The sequence below is a fragment of the Ricinus communis genome, unplaced genomic scaffold, assembly GCF_019578655.1.
Source record: "Ricinus communis isolate WT05 ecotype wild-type unplaced genomic scaffold, ASM1957865v1 Ctg62, whole genome shotgun sequence".
In the NCBI taxonomy this organism is placed as follows: Eukaryota; Viridiplantae; Streptophyta; class Magnoliopsida; order Malpighiales; family Euphorbiaceae; genus Ricinus; species Ricinus communis.
Genome location: NW_025963495.1, coordinates 3,336 through 25,000, shown reverse-complemented (window position 1 = coordinate 25,000; position 21,665 = coordinate 3,336). Strand labels below are relative to the sequence as shown.

Here is a 21,665-nt window from a genome sequence, read left to right as displayed (position 1 = left end):
TTTAGGCAATTTCTACAACTTCTTCTCTATATTACACAGAAACACCAAAACTTTGAAAGAGCAATGAGGTAAAGTCTGCCATGTGTTGCTGAATTCTACCATCAATGAGGTAAAGTCTGCCAATAGCATAGACTCACTTTCTCGTGGTAGTACAATATGGCAACCTGCACCAATCATCAATAAATAAGCATTAAGTTTGTTAACATGTACACAACACTGAAAAGAAAAACTAATATTCTCAAAAGTAGTCAGAGCAAGCTATTATAGACTTACAATATTGAATTTAGTGCATATTTCTTTAATTTTTATACATGTTGTAAAAGAAAAACTTGTCTGCACATCAAACCCGCTTAGTTCTTCCAACTCTAAAACTCAATGCCAACCTTATTGGTAGAAACTATCCAAAATTCAGTTTGAGGTTCCATGAACTATTCAATCTAATAATTCAAGATTGAAAGACTTTCCTAGCATATTCATAATAATTAATAACTAGTGAACATTGAGACTTCACCTATACATTATATCAAAGTGGGAAAAGAAATAATTAGGAAAAATTGCGGCAAAGGTAAATGCAAGTAAATGCACATGTATCAACAATTTTTGGTGCAATGGTTGAACCAGATAAGCAACAATGTAGCTACAGTAGGGGCAAGAATATCCACTGTTAACCAATTCCCAATCTTTTTCTTCATCCAAATGCCAGCATATAAACCAACTGTCTTATTCTTAACTCCTCTCTACACATGAACATCGCACGGTGGCATAAATGAAAATTCACATACAAAGGCTATTCATCGATCAAAATAATGCATACTAATTTTAAAATTACGGAGAGAAAATTTTAAAATGTAAAACAATAAAGAGAGTGAAGATAAGTACCAATAATATCTGCATGTTCTTGGACAGACACAGGGTTTTTTGAAAGGCCACCACATGCAAGCAACATGTCAATCTGCCAGGAATAAGGATATAAAAGAAAGAACAGAAAGTTTTAAAACAAATTACATTTCGTGATATAGTCATCATTCCAATAACTAAGAAACATATAACTGAAAAGGTAAACAATTACAATATAAAACAAATCTCCTAATAATACTAGTCAACTAAAAATATGAGGTCGAGTTATATGTTTATACATAATATAAAACATGAAATTGCAGAAAAAAAAGTGCATGAAGATTGAACGAGATGCTTTCTTACTGTGTGACCATGAGCATTGCAATGCTCCAAACAATATGGCGTGTACCACATGCAATACCCAGCACGGCAGCAAGGTAACAGCCAATTGTCTATCACTTATGTCAAGGGTCATACTATAAATAATTCCCTTTGCTTTTGGATCTGCAGCAGGAGACCTGTATCATGAAGAATAGCTCAAAGATCTATAAAAAAACTTAGGCACTATAACCTGAAAAGGCCTTTCATCACTAATCATATACCTATTTCCATGGAAGTCGGGAAGGAATGGAGCCTTTATGTCATCCATTATAGTCCTCAATTTATTGTTCAGTAGTTCAAAAAGCGATATGTTTGGAAGATAAGAAAAAGTGATATAGGATCAACCATAGTTATTAAAGGCCGGGACTCAGGGGTGTGCCTGAGAGACGTGAAGTGCAACAGTGAAGAAAATGAAGAATTAAACTTCTGAAAGAAATTAAAACTTACACACACATGTACATATTGATACAATCAACAATCTCTTGTTCATAACAAATGTTTGACAAAAACCGAGTAAATAAAAACTTAATGCTAAGGCACATGGCATAATTAACAATTGAGCTTGGCACAAAGATAATGGTAGCATCAATAATTTAACATGGCATAACTAAAAATCAACATGAAAAAAGAAAAGTTATTTTGCTGCTTGTAAATGTAGGATGTGAGGTTTCCAAAAAAGTAGAGAGAAGAGGAAAGAAAAAAAAAGAGGTTGTGAGAGCCAAAGAGGACAGAGAACTGAGGGGCAGTAGAGACAGAATCAAAAGGTCAAGGACATCATTTTATGGATTGAGCTTGTGAAAGAGTATAACAAATGAAAAGCAAGAAAAGGAGGAATTATTTGGGTTTAAAAAAAATAAAGGTAAAATTGGAGTGAGAAGAATAGAGAAGGTAGAGTAAAAAAGAAAACATAGAAGAAAGATGACGACAGAGAGATAGAGGAGAAACCTGGTATTATGATGCAGAATAATTCTAGCAGCAACTTTTTATCCCCCTTCTGATCTAAAGCAACATGCGTTTCTTTGTTTCTTACAGTCGATTTATTTTAATTTGGTATGCGTAATCTTCATAAGTTCACTTGCATATTGAGATTAATGATGGAGATTGTATAAATATGGAAACAGTTAAAGAAAAAGGAAAAAAACAACTTTAAACTAAAAAGCTTGTGCCTACATCTCCCACATTTTAGTGTTTTAGGCGTTAGGGCTTGTGCCTCGTGCACCTTCAACAACTACGGGGATCAATTAAGCCTCGATTACTACGTAAAAAAGCATTAAATATAATTTAGTTAAAATGTATATGCTGGAAACTGATATCCTACTCTGAGAAGCAGCACGGTTTGCAAGGCGGGGAGAAGCAACATGGTTTTCTATGATGTAATCTAATAATGCACCAGTAGCACTCTGCCCACCCTCTGTAAGCCAGTACTCAGGGATCATTGCTGCAAGAATTAGAAAAAAAAGGCATTGAGATTAAGTTCAGCAATGTATCGCTGTGGACAGATAAACGCTGACTTTTAATTAAAGTATGATAATATGTATGCATGTCTGCACATCCATGTCTTAAAAATCATTTCATTATAACATTCACAATACTCCAAAATGATAGCTTGCCCCAATACTATAATAATTTTCAGAGACACAGATATTGATATTAGAAATTGTAGATGTTACCTGACCAAAAATGTCCCCAAAACCTAGGAATGAATAGCTTGCTCTGTGATACAGCCATATGACAAGTAGAAGTACCACAAGACTAAAGCCATACAATGACATATTGCTTCCTTATCATGCTATGTAAATAAAAAGTTTATAAGAAAGTGAGGAAGTATCTTTTTGCTGTCACAGGACTTAACAGATAATAAAGGTAACGGATCTATCTTTCATTCCAAATGACATAATACCTTTAACATCAGAATCTGTGTCAGGAAGAGGAACACTCTCCATGATCCCCACGCCACCAGCATGAGCATCAATCAGTGAAGTCCCCACAGGAGTTCTAGTTTCAAGACCTAGTTCCTAAACATACAGGCAAATACTTAGAAATGTACCATAGGTTTATGGTTGATAATAAATAAATCCACCCTCCACAGCCCAAATAAAGGTTATGTGCCAAAATTTTAGCGTCTAATCAAATATGTTTGGTCAATGGATCTCAACAAAGCACCACTTGAAATCTATGTGAATTCTTCAATATAAAATTTCTTGCCTTCGCAGCTGTAGGAGTGAGACCAGAACCTAGAGGATGACCAGGAAAAGCTACACTTTGTTCTGTTTAAATCATATGATGTCAGGTTACCACTGTAAAGAAGAATAACAATTTGTGAAACGAGGAACTAAAATAATAATGTTTGAAACTAACACATTATGCTTTGCTTTTTTATAGTTAACTAGCTTTACCCACATAGCAGCATGTGAATATTAACAGTTGGACTCGTCATTGTCCACATAATAAAAAATAAAACAACTATTAAATTTAAAATAAAAAAATACTACAAATTGACTAAAATAGATTGACATGTTCACTGTTCGAATTTGATTGCACCCAATTCTAATTTTGATCCATGTAATTAAGCATTTGATATTTTTAACTAAATTAACATAATTTAAGTAGAAATATAGAATAAATACTTATATCATATGAAAATAGTAATAATGTTTGCTAATAGTTATTTTTCCTAATTTCTTCTAATAATGATCTCAGGTGATTAATATAAATATAGAAATTGAAAATTGGTAATTAATTATTTATAACAAACATTTTAAGCTAAATTGTGATCGGTCCAAGCATGTACTATAAAATAACAATTTTTAAGATTCTACAATTAGATTGCATTTTAGAAGTACACTTATATTCAATGAATTATTAATATAATTTATTATTAAATTAAATTAATAATGACTAAATTAAGTCAATTAACTACATAATTAATTAGACCATATCAGTAACTTCATTTGTTCCCCTCCTTTTCGCACTACTATATATATTATAATAAGTATGTTTCAAATTGTCGTTTAAATGAACTTAATCAATGCAGCACCATAAAAGACGAAAATGTCATAATTGAATAAATCATGGAGGAGGGTGTATTTTATTGCTATTGTTCATTGAATCATAAGAATCTATAAGTGAGACAACTTGGAAAATGATTTTAACATATAAGGATTTGAAAAATACATTCTATATATTGATGGCAGTGTATTAGATAACAATTTCGTGAATAATATTGATATTAAAAGCAAATAATGGTATCAGAACTAATCACATTGTATCGGATCGAATCGGCCACTGCTCCCATGTTTTAAAATAATTTTCATTTGAATGTGTAAATTTATGATATAAAGATTATTTGAGATATTAAATTTACAAATAAAAGGTAAAACTAAATTGTTATATTCTAACTTACTCACGCAAGAGTACATGTCTATCCATGCCATATTTTGCTTTTATCCTCCTATTAAATGAAAACTATTATCCTAATAATTGTCTAATAAAATATATCTTCGATATAGTAAAAGGAAATGTCTCCTCTACAGATGTTGTCACCTCAAGTAACATCCCACTATCAATCCAATACTGTTTACTTAGTCCATCCATCAAAATTGGAAAACATAAATCCACTAACAACCATTTATTATTAAAAAAAATTAATTCATATAATATCTCCCTCTTCTAAATTTTATTATTATAAAAAAATATCAATCTAATTCTTAAATTACAAAAGAAATTAAATTTAAAGACTTAACTTATCTAAAATTCTAAAATATTAAAGTATTGCAATTAAACTAGAGTTATTTAATAATTTTCTCGTAAAACAATCATTTAAAATAATTATCAATAAGATAATCAAAACACCATAAAATTATTAAATGAGATAACATTTAAATTATTATAAATTTTTCCTATGAGTACATCCTAGACCCATCAATATCCCTAACACCATGTTATTTAAGACCTCTTTGAGCATCCACACAACCGTGACACAGTAATTATTATTTAAAGCCTCCCTGACCAATCACAAACAATTCACCGATAAGCAATCATATTATTATGCACTCGCAATCACCATATAGTTTACTGTGACGCATCGAGTGTCGAACGTCATCCATACAGAGAACTTTGATCCATCGATTCTTGTTCTAACCGTTCAATATACTTTAGTAATTCTCAGTGAAATATATTATAGTATACTTTTTATTTTCGCTTTGTTTAAAACTTGCAGCATTATGTCTGAGACCGACCAACCGATATGCTACTCGACGTATTTGACATGAAACTTATATGATGCATGAGTGAACAAGTGCGACTCGATGCATTTGAAGTGTACTGAAAGACCATCGGACACAACGCTTAAGTTTAAAACTTTACGAAAATGATAAAACCATTTCGAAAATAGTTTCAATCTTCTTAAAAATGCTTATAATACTTTTGAAAATTTATAGGTCCATTTTGAAGTTTGGTGGATCATAATTCTCTGAACATCTGACTCTCGAGCCCTCTAGATCCTCTAAGAATATCATCCTCCAGTAAACTAAGAGGGTCCCCACTTTCACTGTCAAATTAGTTTATTTGGATAGTGGCAGTATTATTTTCTGACGACTAATTAACATCATAATAAAGATCAAACACAGACAATCACATCAACATCAATAAACAACAAGCAACACTAATCAAAATAACAATAACAAAGCACTTGTGGACTAATATTACTTGTCAAGCATACGCCTATGTCCGATGATTACCCCATTGTCTAGGAGGTTCTAACTCAATCCTATTATGCAGTTAAAATCTACTCTTTCACATAATACATGCGCATATCATATTAATCACTAAGTCTCATCAATCTCATTCGCATTTAAACGCATGCTTATTGCAAAGGGGAGAGGAGAAAATGCATATACATACCTATATGTATAATATACTACTCACAGTAAAACGCTCCAAAACTAAGCTCCGTCCGTCGCGCTCAAAGAGCTTGAGGCTTTAAGTGTGAAGCCATTCCTATGGAGGAATCAATAACAAGCTGACAAGAAAATCAAAAATTGGAAGCATCATTTATTTTCAGAGCTCTAAAACTATTATAAAATCTCTGGGCTATGTACCTAGTGAAAATTCCAATCAACTTTAGAAAGATTTCTTTTTGAGATTTTATCAAATTCTTATGATCCTGCACAAGTTTCCACAAGTCTTGATTAGCAGCAGGACCTATCCTAAAGCTTTAGCAATTAATACATGTAGAGATAGTTGCTGCTCATAAAGCTCGTGGAATACTCGGTATTTGGCATCATGATACTGCTTCACCTTGGGGTCTTTTGATGAATGAATGACCTAGAAAGGGTCGGGTTAATTACATTGAATCAAATGGATATTAATAAAAAAATATAACGATAAAGTAGAATTGTTTGCACAAGTATTAATCCAAGGTTAGCAGCTACTTACATTTCAGAATATTGGTTTAATGTTTAATCAAGTGAAGCAAGCTGCATAAACCACCCCCACAGTCCTCTCAGTTTACAAACTATTTTATATAGTAACATACAACTCCTTAATGATTTTGAAATTAATGGGAGTCAATCCATGTACTATTGACAATAAAATAGCATGTTGTCACTAATTCAAAACATATTGACTAGTAAAGGCAGTGTTGAGTAGAAAAACAAATTAATGTAGTTTAAGGCTATGCAGAGGTGGTTTATTAATGTAATGAAAACTTCAACCAAATGGCTAGACCTAGGCAGTGCTAAAGTATGGCATAAGAAACAAACTGCAAGTGAAAATTCATTTAGGCCATTTCTGCAACTTCTTCTCTATATTATACAGAAACACCAAAACTTTGAGGGAGCAATGAGGTAAAGTCTGCCATGTGTTGCCGAATTTTACTATCAACTTCAAGCCCCAATCTTAAGCAAGGGCCTTTAGATTTACTTATTCACAGCTTTGATATATAAAATTCCTTGGCATAATTGCTTTGCAGGTCAACGTCATTGAAGTAATACTTCCTTCAAATTCCTTTTGTCTGTTTTTCTCTTTTTCTTTTCTTAGAGAGGTGGAGGGAGGTGGCGGTAATGGGATGAACCAAGAGAAAATAATGACTAATAGGGATTCCAGCAAAAACAGAATGCACAAAAGAAAAGCTGCATTATGTTTTGCACTCACTTAAAACCTCTCATCTAATCATTTATTATTTTATACCTAGTTATATGTCATGAAAGGTATGAATTGAACTGAAAATTCAGAAGCAAGAGCTCATGCATACCTGACTAGCTGCATTCAAGGCCCTCATGGCCTCAATGAGACTGGCATATATTTTTGCTGCAACAACACAAACTCACTTTCTCGTGGTAGTAAAATAGGGCAACCTGGACCAATCATGAAAAAATAAGCATTAAGTTTGTTAACATGCACACAACACTGAAAAAATAAACTATTATTCTAAAAGTAGTCAAAGCAAGCTATCATAGACTTACAATACTGAATTTAGTACATATTTCTTTAATTTTTATACATGTTGTAAAAGAAAAATTTGTCTGCACACCAAACCGCTTAGTTCTTCCAACTTTGAAACTCAACACCAACCTTATTGGTATTAACTATCCAAAATTCAGTTTGAGGTTCTATGAACTATTCAAGCTAACAATTCAAGATTGAAAGACTTTCCTAGCATATTCATAATAATTAATAACTAGTGAACATTGAGACATCACCCATACATTATATCAGACTGGGAAAAGAAATAATGAGGAAAACTTGCAGCAGAGGTAAATGCAAGTAAATGAACATCTATCAACAATTTTTGGTGCAATGGTTGAACTAGATAAGCAACAATGTAGCTACAGTAGGGGCAAGAATATCCACTATTAACCAATTCCTAATCTTTCTCTTCATCCAAATGTTGGATCAGCATATAAACCAACTGTCTTATTCATCCAAGGAAAGCTACACTTAGTCTGTATAAATTATATGATTATAGGTTACAAAAGAAGAGTAAAATATTAGTAAATGCAAAACTAAAATGATATGTTTTTTCTTTCACAACAGATCCGCACAGTTCTCCTAAATCTGAAACTCACTACTTCCCTTGATGCAGGAGAAGGAAAATATCAAGAAAAAGGGAAATCATACCTCTCAGTCAGATGGCTAGACTGTTCAAATTTAGCCGCAAGTGGTCTGAATGAATCATACTCAGCACTTCAGCTTTCTTTTCCTTCTCACATCTGGAATGGAATCATGCAGCTAAGTGAAAATTGATAAACCAGTCATAAAATTTTAGTGTCCCCAAAGTTATCAATATTTACAACCTCATCTACTCGTCTACTCATTCAAAATTTCCATCTGAATCAAAGTAAAAAAGGAGAAATTATCACAGCCCTGACAATAAGGCATTAAAAAATAAGATTCCTAAACTGCATCATTGCGTAGCAATAATATTTAACAACGCTGGCAAGTGTCAACTCTTCATATAGAAATTCATTGCTTACTTCCATATGTTCCTCGAGTAAAACAGAGAGAAGGAAAGTAATTCCTAAGTAGAATAAAAAGAATGAAAGCCCAAAGGTTTAATCCTTCTGAGTAAAGAATCACTCATGCTTACTTATTGTAGAATGTCAAAGTTATTACAGAAGACCCTGACATAAACAAAATGATCAAAATAAAACATGCTGTTTTTTTATCAATTAATGACCAGAATAACAGTAGAAACTTCTATTAGTCACCTGACAAACATAGCTTTCTGCATATGAAAGCACAATAAAAAGCTAAATATTTGTTGTGATGGATTTATGTATATTCCGTGAAGATTAATTTACTGGTATTTGTTTTGCTTCTATAATATAGCTACATCTCCCAAAGGACAAATAGATAACCGAGAAGCAACCATGATATGGAAGAAAAGAACAATTGGCAAAAAAGCATTCATGCAAGTTGCATGTTTGAATCTTACTGGCATACATGGAAAAGTTCGAGGCGTGCCATACAACCCGTGAAAATTAAGCTACTCCCTCCTAGTTTGTATCACAGAGCATTTCAGACAAACGTTCAAGATATAATACAAGTAGAATCATGAAAGTATTGATATCAAGAATCAAATTAGTCATTGTTTTAAGCAACAACTATGAAAAACAAATAGATCTGACTGTTGCTTAATATAATTATTATATCAATATATTTAGTTACATTATGTACAATTTCCATCCAACATCCAAATTCCAATAAAATCTCATCCTAGCAAACCTATTAGCATAAAAATGCACAAGTCTCATGCGTTGGCAAGAAAATATATGGTTTCTGTTTTTTTGTATTGTGATAAACATTAAATTCAAGCAGTTGCTATTTATAATTGGTACCATACTAAAATCATTTCAGAAATTCAAATATGTGCAAGTTCAGTATCAGAACTTTAATTAGAGAGACAAAGAAGAAATAATGTTAAAATCACACATTGTTTTAATAGAAACAAAAAGTGCAAAAGATACAATTTACTAACTTTTACATTTCAATCATCACAAATTTTATTTATTTAACGATAAAAGCAGGCAACAAGCAGTTGATATAACATTTCGACAACTTATGAGGAAAATGAAACTATAATACTTATCATTTTAAAAGTATATATGCACGCATATATTCAAACACAATGGCAAATAAAAATCAGTTAAAAAATAAATAAACAAATAAAAGTCCAACTCAAACCTCGTCTTCCATTTCTAATATTTGATTAAATAAATATGACGCTTCCTCTAGAAAAAAACTAGAAATCTTAAATATTAAAACTAAAATTTAAAGAAAATCAAATAAATTGTAATGCAATTGAATTGACAGACTAATAATAAAAGATAATTTTCGGTATCACCATAAGTATGTGTTGTGTGATTAAATAGCACTTTTATTTTATGCCGAGATCGCCGCATAGTTTTGTCTATGGAAGTAAATATATTTAGTTTGAAAATAAAGAAAGAAAATTAAATATTAAAATTTAAATTATGAATCTTAGTACCAAGGAAAATGGTACCATGAGAAGAAATTAGAGATGCAAGAAAGCGGTTAGAGTCCTCATTGTTAGAGTGCATTAACATCAACATCCTATTTGCCTCTTCCAGCTTCATCAGCTTATCGTATCCCCTTTTGAATAATTCTTTATTCAATTTATTTTTTCACGAAATTGACGCAACAAGTAGTACTGCATAAGAAAGGGAGAACCTTTTTTCTTGGCATAAAATCCCAACCAAACAGGGTAGTCTCCTGTTTTCTTGTCAAGAATAATACATGAAAAACTCTAGCAATTGAAAAAATAAAATAAAAGAGAAAATATCTTTTATCTTGCCAACAGAGTCAAAATTATAGAATAACAAAAACTATCAAAACTTCAATAAAACAACAAAATAACCAAAACCCATTAAAGAAAAAGCACTAAAAACTATCAAACGACATGGTACTTTTTGGGATGTTGCTCAAGATTTAGAAGTCAAGAGTTGTTTTTTCTTCTCTTGTTTCTAGTACTGCTACAGTATGCAACAGATTTGTGTTAAATATGTAGAGAGAAAATGTTAAAAATATATGTTTATTTTGAACAATTCTTATTAATTTCCTATTTCTGAAATAAATTATTATTTTCTTCTTCTCCTGAGACCAATCATTATTTAGCAGCTATGTTATGGCTTTCACTATTAAAGAATGAAGATTAGCATCCCTATATGCTTAGTGAAAATACAAAATATAGTAATCCAATAAAAGTATAATTCCTACTCCTGTAAGATATTTTCATACTGACCAAATGAATTTTTACCCAAGTCTACGTAGTAGTACTATTGAAGAGTCCAATCAGATCTAGTTCCTCTTGTTGGCAATCCTAATTTTGTATGTCTTCTAGCTGCGGTGATTCCAAATTTTGGGTGTTTGCATCTTGTTGAACCTCCTGTATGAATTTTTACCCAAGTCTACGTAGTAGTACTATTGAAGAGTCCAATCAGATCTAGTTCCTCTTGTTGGCCATCCTGATTTTGTATGTCTTCTAGCTGCGGTGATTCCAAATTTTGGGTGTTTGCATCTTGTTGAACCTCCTGTTGTGGGCCTTGTAGGAGCCAATACTGATAGGAAACAGAAACACAGAAGCAAAAATTACAAGAACTGAGTATTACCATAAGCAACCTGCTATGATTTATGAAGTCGCCGAACCAACTTCTGCAAATTAGAACAAACAAAATGGTATCAACACAAAATCAAACCAAAGAACCATATTTTAATGTCCATCAACACAATTATCAGATATCAGGTGGCATCATAGAAACAAGAGCTTTTAATTAAAATGATCAAGAAAAAGAACAGAGGACAGGGTATTGTGATTACTAATAAAATTGAGGATTTTCACTCCTTCTATGATGCAACGGATGAAATATGGAGACAAGCTGACAGTTGGGCTTTTTTGCTCTGCTTGAATCAAAGGATTATTTTTTCAAAAATTTAAAAATTCTACTAGTGGAAGAAAAGGAGATTATTTTTTTCCTCGGCACAAAATCCCAACCAAACAGGACATTCTTTTGTTTTCTTTTTTTCAAGAATAACAAATGAAGCTCTAACAATTGGAAAAGTAAACAATTTTTTTATTTATTTTGCCAATAGAAATCCGAAAACTGATTGCACACAAAAACTTCATTAAACCCATTTGAAGAATAAGAACTAAGAAATATGAAAAGACATGCTAGATTTAGAAAGTCCAGATTTATTGTTTTCTTCTCTTCTTCCTATGACTACTGCAATATGCAACAGATTTATGTCAAATGCTTGAGAATAAACCCATTTCCCCAGTTTAAACAAGAAAGTTACAACAATCAAACTAAATCTATAGAAGAATAAGTAGCATCACAGGAATAAGGAACAAAAGAGAGGCATTTTGATTAAACTGAAATTGAGGATTTCAGCCTTAGGAGAATCGCAGGATTCATTGTGGGTTTCACAACTGGGTGAAAGGAAAAGAATGGAGGGAAAAGAACGTTTCAGATGCTCTTAAGAGAATGGACCCTTAATATTACTCATCAACGGTAAAAAATTTCCTAATTAGCTACATTTTCCTCTTCCTCAATTTCAAAGAAAATCCTTGTTCTTTTTTACCGTTAGAATTTACTACATTTCTATTTTATAAGTAATTTCAAAATCTTAATTTAAAGTGAAAGATTTTTAGCTTAGCATTTCTATATTAATCAATGAAAAATAATTTTCATTTGAATTTATTAAGAAAGGAAATACAACTTTAATAAGATTGCAAGTGAAAAAAAAAATTAGATAGTGTTATTGTCACATTCTAACTAGAAAACTTATGTTTAACAAAAAAAAAAAAAACCATTTTATTCGCCAATCGGGATAATAAAAATTTCATTGGACACATAGAATTTTCACCATAACCAATTATAATATTTTTCATGTTTTCTCTAATAAAGAAAGTAACTTTTTAGTTTGTCTTTAAAACATCTTATTTATTTAAGTTATTTTTTTGATATTAAAATGATAAGTATATTTATTTTATGCAATTCAATATTCATATTAATTTTATATTATCCTTTCAAAATATTTTAATTTTTTTATTTTATCTGTTCAATATGATTCATAATATGAAGTAATATTTTTAATCCATTCCATAAAATAGAGTAATTATTCCTTTCTTTATTTTAATTTTAGAAACTTATTTTTATATTTTAATAATAGCTATTCTTAAAAATGTTTACAAATTATTAGAAGGACTAACAAATAAGAACTTTGAAAATAATAATCATAAAAGTAAATTAAAGAGGAAAGTTTAATACAAAAAAATAAAACTAAATTTGAGAAATATTTTATATGGTATTTCATTGATTTTGTATAACTTGATAATTTATTATGAGTAAAATAGTATTTTAAATCTAAGTATTTTTATTTTTGTCTTGTCTTAACAAAATAGAGTGTGCAATAACACCACCAGTTCCAACTATGGCAAAAGTTGTCGTTAGAGTACTATTCAAATAGGCTTCTCGTAATCAATATTATTTTTTCACTTCTTAGTGTTTTTTCTTCATCTCTTTTGGTACACATTTTAGTACTCTATAATCTTTAATCGTCCATAACCGAAAATAAATAATTTTTAGTAGTATATTTATCGATCCTCTTGCAACATGTTTCCTATTATGTTTAATGATCTTTTTCACCATTTATATTTTTCATATCTTTTCAAAGTTTTATTATATATCCATCGAATATGACTATGTGCATGAGTTTATAATTAATTATTTTATTCGAATATGATCTATTTTTAATAAAAAGAATTATTAGCTGAGCTATACTTTCTTTACCTTAAATTTAATTTTTAATCATTTTTTAAAATTTATATATGAGTTATCTTTTTGCTCAAAGTTACAATTGCCTTTTATCAACCCAAACAATAATATTCCCTTTTCAATTTGGAGAATTTTGTGAAAATTGACTTATGTATAATGATTTTGGTGTATATGACACAATAATAGCAAGAGGAACTAATTTAAGGTCTGATGTGAATAAATAGATAGATAAAGTAATTTTAATCTAACTAGAGAAGAAAAGGAAAAAAAATAAGGATGATTTGTTAATGTAAGAGATTCACCATAAATCATGTAGTCATTGTTTTTAAATGCTCATTTAAAGGATATAATTTGGTACAATTTTTTAGAATTACATGTGATTTATCTTCTTGAAAAATGTACATTTGTCTTAAATGAGATTTGAAATTGATTATTTTGATTATATTAATATTTTGATAGCATTTCTCTAAAAATTGAATTAATGCTATCTTAGATTTAATTTTATATAATATTTAATTCTCCTCATTAGATTTTTTTATCAGCCAATCTAGTCAAAAGACACAATTTATAAATAAATAAATAATTTAATCTTTAAATTTAATAATAAATTTGAAAGAGAACACAAATTATTTTTGGTAACTCAATTTCAACTATGTACTAATTTTAGCTTGGTGAATGAGCCACTTAAAACTTTTTAAAATTAAGAGTGTTTGACATTGTTATTGGAAAATAATTGATAATTTTCTAGAAAAGCGATTAAACATTACAACTTCAATTTACAACAACTCAAATTTGAAACTTCTCACCAACTCTTAATTTTAAAACGAATAGACTAAATTAACCTTTTATTATTTAGTTAATCTTATTTACTATTCTTTTATTTTTAATTTAAAATAACTTAAATTTGAATTTATTTTACAAATAAATAAACAACAATTTAAAGTATTTCTTAAATCCCTCAAAAATACTAATTTAATATTAAAATAAAATATTTATTATTTCTTTTATAAAATTCTTTTAGAAGAATAAGTAATGTTGCACTTTAATAAAAAAGAGAAAAATAATTAAATTAATATCTACATCATTAAAAATATAAACGACAACAACTATAGATGATTTTATCAAACATAATTATCAATAAGCTATTAACTACAGACTATCAGTTATCGGCGACAGCTTAGCCAAACAGGTCCTAATCACTGTTCAATGCTTTGAACAATAGGAAGCCACTATGCCATTTTGCTTTTTCTTTTCTTTTTTTTCGTAGACTTCTTTTTCTTGTCATAAATTTTTTAGTTTGTCTTTAAAACATCTTATTTACTTAAGTTGTTTTTTTTATATTAAAATTTATATTTATTTTATGCAATACAATATTCATATTAATTTTATATTTATCCTTTTAAAATATTTTAATTTTTTTACTTTATCTGTTCAATATTATTCATAATATGAAGTAATATTTTCAATCCATTCTATAAAATAGAGCAATTATTCCTTTTTTTATTTTAATTAAAATTACTTAGAGACTTATTTTTATATTTTAATAATAGCTACAAATTGACTAAAATAGATTGATGTGTTTACTGTTCGAATTTGATTGCAACCAATTCTAATTTTGATCCATGTAATTACGCATTTGATATTTTTAACTACATTAACAAATTTAAGTAGAAATATAGAATAAGTATTTATATCATATTAAAATAGTAATAATGTTTGCTAATAGTTTTTTTTCCTAATTTCTTTAATAATGATCTCAGGTGATTAATATAAATATAGAAATTGAAATGGTAATTAATTATTTATAAGAAACTGATGTAAACCTTCTAAGGAAGAGAAGGATAGACGCCAAGATCGATACTTATAAGGTTTGCCAAAAGATATTTGCGGAACTATCACCCTTATTTATAAAGAAATAAGATCAATAGCTATAATGGAATAAACTTAATTAATCCTAGAAACTAACAAGTTAATAGAATTAAATTAAGGTAGAAGTGAAATCATAACCTAAACAATAAGTTTTAATCTCAAGAACACTTAAAAAAATTCTTTAAGCAAAAACAAGGTTTTCTATTCAATCAAAGATATGTGTTTGCCGAATTACATAGCTCTATTTATAGAGTTTAAAACATATTAATCCTAATCCTAGAATGACTAGGATATGTGGCCAAGATTCTAAATAAATAAAACTTTGAATTAAAAGAAAAGAAAACTCCTATTTTAACTTGGACTTGTTAAAAGAAAACTCCTAGTTTGACTTGGACTTTGATTGTGAATATTCAACCTTGGACTTGGGCTTTATGTTTGGGCTTGAATTCAACATAAATCAGAGTTGATCTTCATGTCTTTATGTTGGGCTTTAATCCATGAATGAAATACAATTAATCAAAGTTGAATCTTGATCTTCTAAGTCCAACTCGCTATCCTTGCTTCTTGAATGCATCTTATCTATCACGTGGACCATGAAAGAACACAAGGCAGCCTTGAATCTCTTGCTTCTAGCTCGTGTGATTGGACCCTCATACTTCAATGGATCCATTCGTGGCTTCCTTGGTGGTAAAGAATCAGCCTTGATTTCATCAGAAACATTTTAAACTAAATTGTGATCGTCCAAGCATGTACTATAAAATAACAATTTTTAAGATTCTACAATTAGATTGAATTATAGTTAATGACTGAAAACTCTAATGAAATTGAACTTCTAGAAGTACACTTGTATTTAATGAATTATTAATATAATCTATTATTAAATTAAATTAATAATGATTAAATTAAGTCAATTAATACATAATTAATAAGACCATATCGGTAACTTCATTTGCTCCCCTCCTTGTATCTTTACAATATATATTATAATAAGTATGTTTCAAATTGTCTTTTAAATAAACTTAATCAATGCAGCACCATAAAAGAGGAAAATGTCATAATTGAATAAATAATGGATGGGAGGGTGTATTTTATTGCTATTGTTTATTGAATAATAAGAATCTATAAGATATAAGGATTTGAAAATTACATTCTATATGTTGATGGCGGTGTTTTAGATAACAATTTCGTCAATAATGGTATCGGAACTAATCACATTGTCTTAGGATAGAATAAGCCACTGCTCCCATGTTTTTAAATAATTCTTATTTGACTGTGTAAATTTAGGAAATAAAGATAATTTGAGATATTAAATTTATAAACAAAATGTAAAATTAAATTGTTATATTCTAACTTACTCACGCAAGAGTACATGCGTATACATGCCATATTTCACTTTTATCCTCCTATTAAATGAAAACTATTATTCTAATAATTGTATAATAAAATATATCTTCCATATAGTAAAAGGGAGTGTGTCCTCTACATGTGTTGCCACCTCAAGTAACATCCCACAATCAATCCATTACTGTTTACTTAATCCATCCATCCTAATTGGGAAACATAAATCCACTAACAACTATTTAATATTAAAAAAAATTAATTCATATAATATCTTCCTATTACAAATTTTATTATTATAAAAAAATATCAATCTAATTTTAAGTACAAAAGAAATTAAATTTAAAGACTTGACTTATCTAAAATTCTAAAATATTAAAGTATAGACTACTGCAACTAAACTCGAGTTATTTAATAATTTTCTAGTAAAACAATCATTTAAAATAACTATCAACAAAATAATCAAAGCACCACGAAATTATTAAATGATAAAATTTAAATTATTATAAATTTCTTCTATGAGTACACCCTAGACCCATCAATATCTCTAACACCACATTATTTAAAACCTCTTTGAGCATTCACACAACTACGACACACTAATTATTATTTAAAGCCTCTCTGACCAATCACAAACAATTCATTGATAAGCAATCATATTACTATGGACTCGCAATCTCCATACAGTTTACTGTGACATCTCGAGTGCCGAACGTCATCCATACAGAGAACTTTGATCCATCGAGTCTTGTTCGAGCGGTTCAATATACTTTAATAATTTCGGTGAAATATATTTTAGTATACTTTTCATCTTCGCTTTGTTTAAAACTTGCAACATTATATGCAGGCTGGCCGACCAATATGCTACTCGACATATTTGAAATGAAACTTATATGATGCATGAGTGAACACGTGCGACTCGATGCATGTGAAGTGTCTTGAAAGATCATCGGACACAACGCTCAAGTTTAAAACTTTGTGAAATTGATAAAACCATTTCAAAATAGTTTCAATCTTTTTAAAATGGTTATAATACTCTTAAAAATCTATAGGTTCATTTCAAGTCTCATGGATCATAATTCTCCGAACGTCGACTCTTTAGATCCACTAAGAATATGATCCTCCGATGGCCGAGAGGGTCTCCACTTTCGTTGTCGAATTAGTCTATTTGGATAGTGGCAATATTTTTTCCGATGACTAATTAACATCATAATAAATATCAAACACAGACAATCACATCAACATCAATAACCGACAAGCAACACTAATAAAAAATAACAATAACAAAGCATTTGTAGACCAATATTACTTGTCAAGCGTCGCTATCTCCGATTATTACCCCATCGTCTAGGAGGTTCTAACTCAATCCTATTATGTAGTTAAAATCTACTCTTTCACATAGCATGCGCATGTATATCATCTTAATCACTAAGTCTCATCAATCTCATTCGCATTTAAATGCATGCTTATTGCAAAGGGGATAGGAGAAAATGCATATACATACATACATGTATAATATATTACTCGATAAAGAGCTCAAAACTAAGCTCCATCTCTCACGCTTAATGACTCCGGGTTATCTAATCATAAATATACAAATTAGAGTTTATAAATTTTATATTTGTAATTAACAATCGTCAGATTATATTACAAATAATTCAATTCAAACATCAAACAAAAAGTCATGCAAAAAAAAATTAAAATAATCCAACACGACTTTTGAAGTAACTCCGCCATGCAACTTAATAAAATCAAAGATTAGCTACTAACCCTATCATGGAATTATTTAGGTATGAGGTAGAGGTACTAACCTTAGAAATAAAAATTAAAATAGTGAACAAAATAAGAAAATTAAAAAGTTATATTTAGATAAAGAATAACCTTAAAACAACTTAACTTTTAAAATATTAGCTTATAACTGATCATTAGTTCTTCAATTAAAACTCTAAACAAAGAGCCTATCACTTGTGCTGACACAAACCTTATGTTGTTCGAGCTCCAATCTTCAAGCACATACCATTTTTAACAAGCTTCAACTTCCAATCCAGTCATAATAGCAAATGAACAAAAAGTTAGTATCTTAAGCTAGTTTAAAAAGTGGCTAGGAGAGCAACTTAACTCTTCAAGTTTATAGCTTCTAACTCATGATCAGTTCTTCAACTAAAACTCTAAACAAAGAGCCTCATCACTTGTGCAGACGCAAAACTTATGTGCTTTGAGCTCCAATCTTCAAGCACAGACCATGTCTAACAAGCTTCAGCTTACAATCCAGTCATAATAGCTAATGGAGAAAAATTAGTATCTTAAGCTAGTTTAAAAAGTGGCTAGGAGACCAAGTGAGTTGGACTTTAATAATGAAGTCTTTCCTATAAACATGCAAAGAGATAATAATTAAAGGAAGGTAATGGTGATTAATATAAAACTGTAAGAAATATATAGAAAGAGAAAAATTAGGATATAAATTATTACTTGAGATATTAAATTTACAAGCAAAAGGTAAAATTAAATTGTTATATTCTAACTTACTTATGCAAGAGTACATGCATATCCATGCCATATTTCGCTTTTATCCTTCTATTAAATGAAAACTATTATCCTAATAATTGTATAATAAAATATATCTTCGGTATAGTAAAAGGAAGTGCATTCTCTACATATATTGCCACCTCAAGTAACATTCCACTATCAATCCATTATTGTTTACTTAGTCCATCCATCCTAATTAGAAAATATAAATCTACTAACAACCATTTATTATTAAAAAAATTAATTCATATAATATCTTGCTCTTCCAAATTTTATTATTATAAAAAAAATATCAATCTAATTTTAAGTTCAAAATAAATTAAATTTAAAGACTTAACTTATCTAAAATTCTAAAATATTAAAGTATAGCCTAATTGGAAAATATAAATCCACTAACAACCATTTATTATTAATAAATTTCATTCATTTTTATCATCATAATTATTTTGGCTTTATATGCTAAAAAGAAATTATTCCAAGCACATATCGGAAGTTCTAGTTTTATCCTAACAGATTCTATACTAATATTGCAAATGAAACTATTGGCCGAAATAATTATTTCTTTTATATTTCATTTTGTCCTTTGTTTTGATTTGCTGTCTTTTCTCACCCGGCCGTAGTTAATGTGAAGTTAAATGATATTTATAAGAACTTAAGGTCAATTTCATATCAGTTTCTTAGATGTCATTTCTAAGTTAAATATCAATTTTAACTAATTTTTATGTCATCAAGAATTTATTCAATGATGCCTTATCACTAGTTTTTTAACGAATCAATTCGAAAAAATTTTACTTTATTTACAATTCTTTCGGGATCTTAAAAGTACTTAACTGTTAAGGATGAATTTGAGAGATTGAAAAAGTGTTTCTCTAATTTTAACCTTTTTTTGAATAATTTTTAAATTTTAAAAATTATTTTTACAAAAAGCAGATAAATGTATATTTTTCCCATAAAAAAATAGTGTATAAAAATTAAAATAATTAATATATCAAATTAAAAGATTCAAATCCATTTCTTGAACACCCAAACGCACTAAATGCACCGTAAATAGTTAGCGAAAGCTAATTTCTAGTGATTTTACCAACTAGAAGCTTATGCTATGACAAACTCAATCATTCTCATATTATTAATAAGCATTACAAAATATTTATTCTCATTTCTCACCTTTTAAAATTCAATTAAATTTGTTTCAATTAAATTTTAATTTTTGACCTGATTTCATTCGGTGAATCTAGGCTTTTAATTCATAAATTTTAAACAACTAACTCAAAAATTAAATTTATTTAAATAAAATATTAAAAAAATATATAAATAATAAAAATCAACCGCCGAACTTATTAATTGTAATTGTTTTTGTAGCGACTCGGAACCAGATCACATGAGATATTGTCCGCTTTGCCCCCACTAGCCTCACGGTTTTGTCCCTTTGGTGGGTTTGAGAACTTCCCAGGAGGTCCCCCCCATCCTATAATTTCTCTGAACCAAGCACGTCTAACTTTGAAGTTCCTACAACTCTACAACCAAACAACCAAAAAACACCTCATGTGATTAATTCCAACTCTTTATATATATATATATTACTCCATTATCAAAAGCATACAAAAGACATGGAGCCCCTCATTCCACTATGAAGGGCATCCAAAGCTTCAAGGTTGAAGACCTCTATAAATAGAGGAGTTTTCCAAAGAGCAAGGCAGACTGAAAAATAACAAGAGACTCTTGTATTCTTCAAGTCATACCATTAGAAATATAGTGAGAAAAGAGAGAGTGTGAGAGTGATTGTGAGAAATCCATCTTCCTCTTGTATTCAATTACTCTTGTAAGTTATATTTCTTTTGTTTAAAGCTTTCTGTACAGAATCCTTCCTCAATAGTTAAAACGCTTTGAAAATTTTACTTTTCTATATACTCATTGGATTTGAAAAGTTTTGTTTGTGACAAAACTATTTCTTGGGAGTTGGGCTTTGAAATACTTTGAGAGCTCTGAGATAGGTTTTGAGGGAAAATTTCTATCTCAGGTTTTGAAAAAGGGATAGAAAGTATACCTTTACCTTTGTTGAAAGAAGAGGATGTCTTTGGAGAGACTTCGGGGTGAAGTTGTATCATTTGCTTTGAATATTCTTCGACCCTTTTTAGAAATTCAGGATCTTGCTGTGCAAGCCACTCCTGAATTTGTAATTGCTGTTGGGCCGGATCTACCTTACTTTTGTCAATTTCTTCCTGGATGATTTCGGTCCAGGTTCGGATAGGCTTTGAAGAGGAGAGTAAAATCTCATTCTTTGGACTTTGAACAGGCTTTGAATTTGTTGTTGACTTTTCTTTTTTTACTTTCGATTTTCTTGGCATTTTCACTCCTATTTTTGAAGGAACTCTCTGGTTAGAAAGTCTGGAATTGAATTCGAATTTCATCTTATGTATT

At 29.6% G+C, this 21,665-nt stretch overlaps 1 pseudogene; it reads right to left on the bottom strand.

The window, feature by feature from the left end:
* Positions 1–12: 12 nt before the first annotated feature.
* Positions 13–21,352, bottom strand: LOC125369034 (annotated as a pseudogene).
* Between the last annotated feature and the right edge of the window lie 313 nt (positions 21,353–21,665).